Source organism: Oryza glaberrima, chromosome 2 (genome assembly GCF_000147395.1).
Source record: "Oryza glaberrima chromosome 2, OglaRS2, whole genome shotgun sequence".
In the NCBI taxonomy this organism is placed as follows: domain Eukaryota; kingdom Viridiplantae; phylum Streptophyta; class Magnoliopsida; order Poales; family Poaceae; genus Oryza; species Oryza glaberrima.
Genome location: NC_068327.1, coordinates 19,364,977 through 19,370,976, shown reverse-complemented (window position 1 = coordinate 19,370,976; position 6,000 = coordinate 19,364,977). Strand labels below are relative to the sequence as shown.

The 6,000-nt window shown below is 39.6% G+C and overlaps 1 non-coding gene across 1 annotated transcript; it reads left to right on the top strand.

Moving 5' to 3' along the window:
* Positions 1-2,206: 2,206 nt before the first annotated feature.
* On the top strand, positions 2,207-2,278 carry TRNAC-GCA (transfer RNA cysteine (anticodon GCA)). The gene has a single exon. It is a non-coding gene; the product is annotated as a tRNA-Cys (tRNA).
* The last annotated feature ends 3,722 nt before the right edge of the window (positions 2,279-6,000 follow it).

The window sequence follows — 6,000 nt, the reverse complement described above, 5'->3', positions numbered from 1 at the left end:
TAGTTTGTAAGTAGTCTATGTTTAATACTCTAAATTAATGTGCAAACATCCGATATGACAAGAACTTAGTACCACCTTATAGTACTTGCGGAGAGGGAGGAGCCCTAGCATATGGAAGAGGGAACCAACTCGTCACCATCTGAGCAGCCAATCGTGCATGTTGTGTCGACTGATCGAGCTGCCATCTTGAGTTGAAGTCACATCACCCGTCACCTCCTCATCGTTCGGCCCGATGGTTGTCTCTCCGTGCGACCCAACAGGCGCCACCTCCCACTTCCCGTGGCCACCTCTGGCCACTGTTACTCCTTGATGATCTCCATGCCTTCACCATCGACTCAGCCTCCTTGACAAGACACCGACTATGCGACTCCTCGTCGTTGGACACTTCCATCCCATCTAGTCTCCACTTCACTATGCTAGTATGCTCTGCCCATGCCCGTACTTATAGGCACCAACCTCCACCTTGCCTATTGTCACCGAAACCCCTTGCGTGAATGTTGATGGCCTCCATCCAGACCTGTAAACTAATGCCGCCGTAGCGACCCACCTATTGCTCGTGTTACTCTGGCGGATTGAGAGGGGATGACAGATCCATATAAATCTAGCCACCGAGCCCGCAGGGGAGGCCTAGTCATGACCTTCTGTTGCGCCCTATCTCAGCTGCCCCAACACGCGCTCCACTTTGGTGACCCTATCCACCGCTCCAAGACTCCTCACCAATGCACCATTGTGCCTTTGCCTCGTTTCTCCGCGCCAGATCTGGACATTGGATTGCGCTTTTGCCCCCACAGTAGCCATCCTAATTCCTCGTACGGTTTTCGCTTGGTCCCTCGAGTGGCGGCGAAGTGGAGGAGGAGGGTCGAAGGGGTGGCGGGGACTAGGGTAGGCTGCGGCCGTGTCACCTGCATGGGGCAATGCGGGGGCCTTTTTTATTTATCCAGCCACTCACTTGTTAACTTACTTTTTGTTGACATGATATATCACAATTTTTTAAACCAAATTGGTTACTTGTAGGGTAACTTGGAATTAGCTGCTTTTAAAAATCTAGTGCTTGTCTTATATATGACTTGCAACAATTCCAAGCTATGCCACCGTTTTAAACTTTTTTTTTTTAACTTTAGAGCTTAAATGCGATATATACTCCATCCGTTTCATATTATAAGACTTTCTAGCATTGTCCATATTTATATAGATGTTAATGAATCTATACACACATATATATATATATATTCATTAACATATATATATATATATATATATATATATATATATATATATATATATGAATATGGGCACTGATAAAAAGTCTTATAATATGAAACGGAGAAATTACTCATTTCTTGAAACACACCAAGCTATTCAATGAGTGGACCGACTAATGTTGAATTTGCTAATGGCATTATTCCTGTATAGTACTCCCTTCATACCAAAATGTTTGACGCCGTTGACTTTTTTGAAAATGTTTGACCGTTCGTCTTATTCAAAAATTTTAAGTAATTATTTATTATTTTTCTATTATTTGATTTATTGTTAAATATACTTTTATGTATATATATAGTTTTACATATTTCACAAAAGTTTTTGAATAAGACGAACGGTCAAATATGTTTAAAAATGTTAACGGCGTCAAACATTTAGGGAAGAAAAAGTTTTTGAATAAGACGAACGGTTAAACATGTTTAAAAATGTTAACGGCGTCAAACATTTAGGGAAGAAAAAGTTTTTGAATAAGACGAACGGTTAAACATGTTTAAAAATGTTAACGGCGTCAAATATTTAGAGAAGGAAGGAGGACAAGGCTACTCCTGTATTCCACGAGCTAGTAATAGTATACGTACTGTAGTTTGTTGAAGGGAGGAGGACGCCGGGTCCTTCGCGCCGCAATACCGACGGACACGAGTCTAAACGCTTCACGCGTGGAACTTTCTCTTGTTTTTGAGGCGATCTGGCGGCTGTGTTTCGATTCAGGTGGCTCCTTTTCTCTTGTTTTTGTGTGCGTGCGTTTCTGTTTGTCCTTTTTGGATAAGGATCAAGTCCACTCTCAAGCGTAAGCGCAGTCGTCACGGAAGAAATCTAGGCTCTATTTAGTATAGTGACAGTGAACTTATGAAATTTGCATTGATTATATCACCATCTCACAATAACTAGAAAAGACTGCCATTAAATTTATTTTAAGTAAATAAAAATCCGAAATAAATTCAGCAAAGGGTCCATAGCTCAGTGGTAGAGCATTTGACTGCAGATCAAGAGGTCTCCGGTTCGAACCCGGATGGGCCCTTTGAAAGTTCGACATTTTTTAAATTTTTTTTGCTAATATCCTTTGTGAACCTTTGACATTTCTATTTTTCTTCTATTTTTTTCTTAATTTCATTTCTGAAACTTTGACTTCAATTTTTCTTCTTTTTCCCTAATTCCCCCTTTCTGAAACGTTAACATGTCTATTTTTTTCCCTTTTCCCTAATTTCCTTTTTAAAAATTTGATATTTTGTTTCCTAATTTCCTTTTCCAAACTTTGTCATGCTTAGTTAATTGCTTTTTTATTTTTTCCCCTAATCTCGTTGAGTTGAGTGGTCTATCCTCTAATCCCCTAAAACTTTGACATATACTTTCTTTTTTTTCTCCTTTTCTTTAAACACTTTGGCTTATCTTCATTTTAATACTCTATCTGTCTCACAAAGAATTGATTGAATGTTTATCCTCGAATGCTCCATCCATCACACAAAGAGTTGATTTTTAGAAAATCCCACACATATTAACATCATGGTGTAATGATGTTGATATCCTCCTTCAAATCCCCCTAATTTGTGGTGCCTTTTAGTTATCCTAAGCAGGATTTTATTGCCATTGGTGAACACCTCCAAAAACCAAACATTTTGTGGGATAAATTTTAAACACTACAAAAATACTTCTTGTTTACACCCAAATTTGGCATATATGAACGAAATAGGAAAAAAATTATCAAAGTTTGAAAAGTGTCGGGTTTCCTTCACAGGGCCGGTCAGACCGCAGGTGTGTGGGCGGTTTGACCGGCTAGTGGGGCCGGTCTGACCATAGGCATATGGACGGTCAGACCGTCAGGGTCCGAGCCCGAGTCTGTTTTCGTCAGGTCTCGGGTTTACTTGCTCAGGAAGGTATGTTTCGTGTTTTCTTGCTTTCTATCCCGAGTTGACGTGGAGAAGGGCCTGTAGAGGGTAAGACCAACCCCTATTTAAGGGACAAGGCTGGTTCATTGTAATCCCCGAACATACAATATACTTGAATCGCTTTTTTTTTAACTTTTAGCCATGTTTTCTACTTTACTCTAGTTTTAATCCATCTTTATCGATTTGCGCTGTAAATCGTCCACCGACCGCGAGAGTGCGACACCTCTTTGTAGGTTTATCCTGAAAACCTTCCGTTTTGCCCGCGAGACAGGTAGTTATCCTCATATCGATCTAAATCGGCTTATAGGCTGATTTTTGATCTCTAAATCGGCTCCGCTAGCCGGTTTAACTGTTTTTCTACAAAACCCATTTTGATTTGGCCTTTTTGCTAGATCGAGGTGGTTGGCGACTACATATCACCGCAAGGCGTTTAGGTGTTGCGATCATGCTTGTCGACTGGTCAAAAAAGTTACCAACACGATTTTTGACGACTCTGCTGGGGAATCAATCTATTCGGTCAAATTACGGCCGAATTTAATTTACTCTGGTCGTTTCGTCGAATCATTGAATTAGTTTCGGCTAAACAGCCGAAATTAATCTACACTACTGCTGTCACCCGATCGTGCTATTCGGCGTCTTTTGGCTGTCCATCAAGCCGACCTAAGCTGTATCAATCTACTGCTACATCCGCGTGCAAGTAGGCCACAGAGTCGAAGCCACCGAGCAACAGCAGCAAGTTGTGTACGTATTGATGTGCAGCACGGCAAGAAAATTTTAATCTTATTCAATTCGGTTTGCTGACTATACGAGTTCTAGAAAAGAAAAAAAAAACATAGCAGCCGATCGAATCTAAGATCGGTTGATTTTTTGGTATATTTGCTACAGTACCAAATACCCTGTATCAATCAATAAAGGCTAGTTTTTGAAAAAATTGGATAAACACATAGACATATCAAGAAATCAAATTTATTCGATCAAGGGTTTCGGCTATGAGCTATATGGCCGAAATTAATCAAGGAATTTATTCATCAATCATAACAAGCGGAAACGAGATCGATAAGGTTACATGGGAGGATCTTGATGAAGAGCAACGTCAAGTCATGGAGGAGCACATCAAGGCGGTCACACAGGAGCTGTTGATGAAATCATGTATTAGGACCCGTCAAGATGTGGTTCTCAAGCCTGGTCCTCTTCCCAAACCCGTCTTTGACGATAAGGTAATCTCCAATTCACCCGATCCATATCTTGCCATTCGAAAATATATTCATGATACTATGGATAGATCAATGGGTGTTCACACACGAAAGTTGTCGACGTTTGATGTCGTGATTCCGGTATTTGCATAGTATAGGGATCGTTGGTAGCAGGATATATGCGAGATTGAGGTAAAAGAGATAGGGACGAGGATTTTTATACAGGTTCGGGCCCCTGAATTGTTAGGTAATAACACTACTCCTGTTGGCCGAAGCCGGTCGTTGCTCTTATTCATCATAATCACACCAGTACAATATTTGGGTAGACTATCTAACTGTTGTCGATATAGCAGTCTAAAGTTCTGACTCGTAGTCGACAACAGGGTAGTCTTCCTCCTCGAGTTCTTGCCCGGCGAGATCAGAGACAGCGCAAGATTCCTCTCTTTGGTTCCCGTAGGTACCATATGGGGTTTTCCTAGGCTTATCTCTGATGCTGATATCTGGCAATTTGTCTTGGCGTATATTGGCTTGTATGTTGATCTTGTGTCTTGATCTATTGCTCCGTGTCACCTCTCCTCCTAGGGGGCCTTGTATTTATACCCATAGGTGTCCTCTTGTCTAAGTAAAACTAGGGAAACCAATATGGATACAATCCGAGTAGTCCTTGTCGTTTCCATGTAGAACTCTATTCATCCTTCCTTATGCGAAACTCCTCCTATATCCGAAGGTTGTTTTCGTATAAGATATGGTATGTGGTGGGTCCGGCCGAGATTTAGTCAACTACTATTAGGTATGTGGTATCCATAACCCTGACAAAAGTCCTACTGGGTGAGCGATCGCCCGGGGCGATCGATCCCATCCCCCCTCCTCCACGTGGTTTCCTTTTTTGGCACCGCATTACTTTCCTATTTTAGTAAGTTTATACACCTAAAGTTTGTACACCTCAAGTTTACACATCTAAAGTTTATACACCTAAAGTTTAGAGAAATCCAAATTTTATAAGTCAAAAATGTATATATTCGATTCAAATTTGAATTTGAATTCAAATATTTTTTATTTATAGTATTTCTATACATCTAAAGTTTATACACCTAATGTCTATAGACCCAAAGTTTATAAGCCAAAAGTTTATATACCCGATTCAAATCTGAATTTGAATTATATCTGATTCAAATTTGAACTTGAATTCAAATATTTTTTATATATAGTATTTCTATTCATCTAAAGTTTATACACCTAAAGTTTATAAAACCAAAGTTTATAAGTCAAAAGTTTACACACCCGATTCAAATTTGAATTTGAATTCAAATATTAGTTTATAGACCCAAAGTTTATAAGTCAAACGTTTACATACCTGTTTCAAATTTGAATTTGAATTCAAATATTAGTTTATAGACCCAAAGTTTATGTCAAAAGTTTGCATACCTGTTTCAAATTTGAATTTGAATTCAATTTATATATATATATATATATATATATATATATATATATATATAGTTTTTCTATACATGAATTTTTCCAACTTTGTTTTTTTATTTTTTTTAAAATTTATGGTGTAGTACGAATAGAAGAAGGGGAGGAGGAAGGGGGAGAGGAGTGCATGGGGGGTCTGGGGAACGATCGCTCGATCGCCCATTAGCCACGCCCGTTCACACAGCCGATTC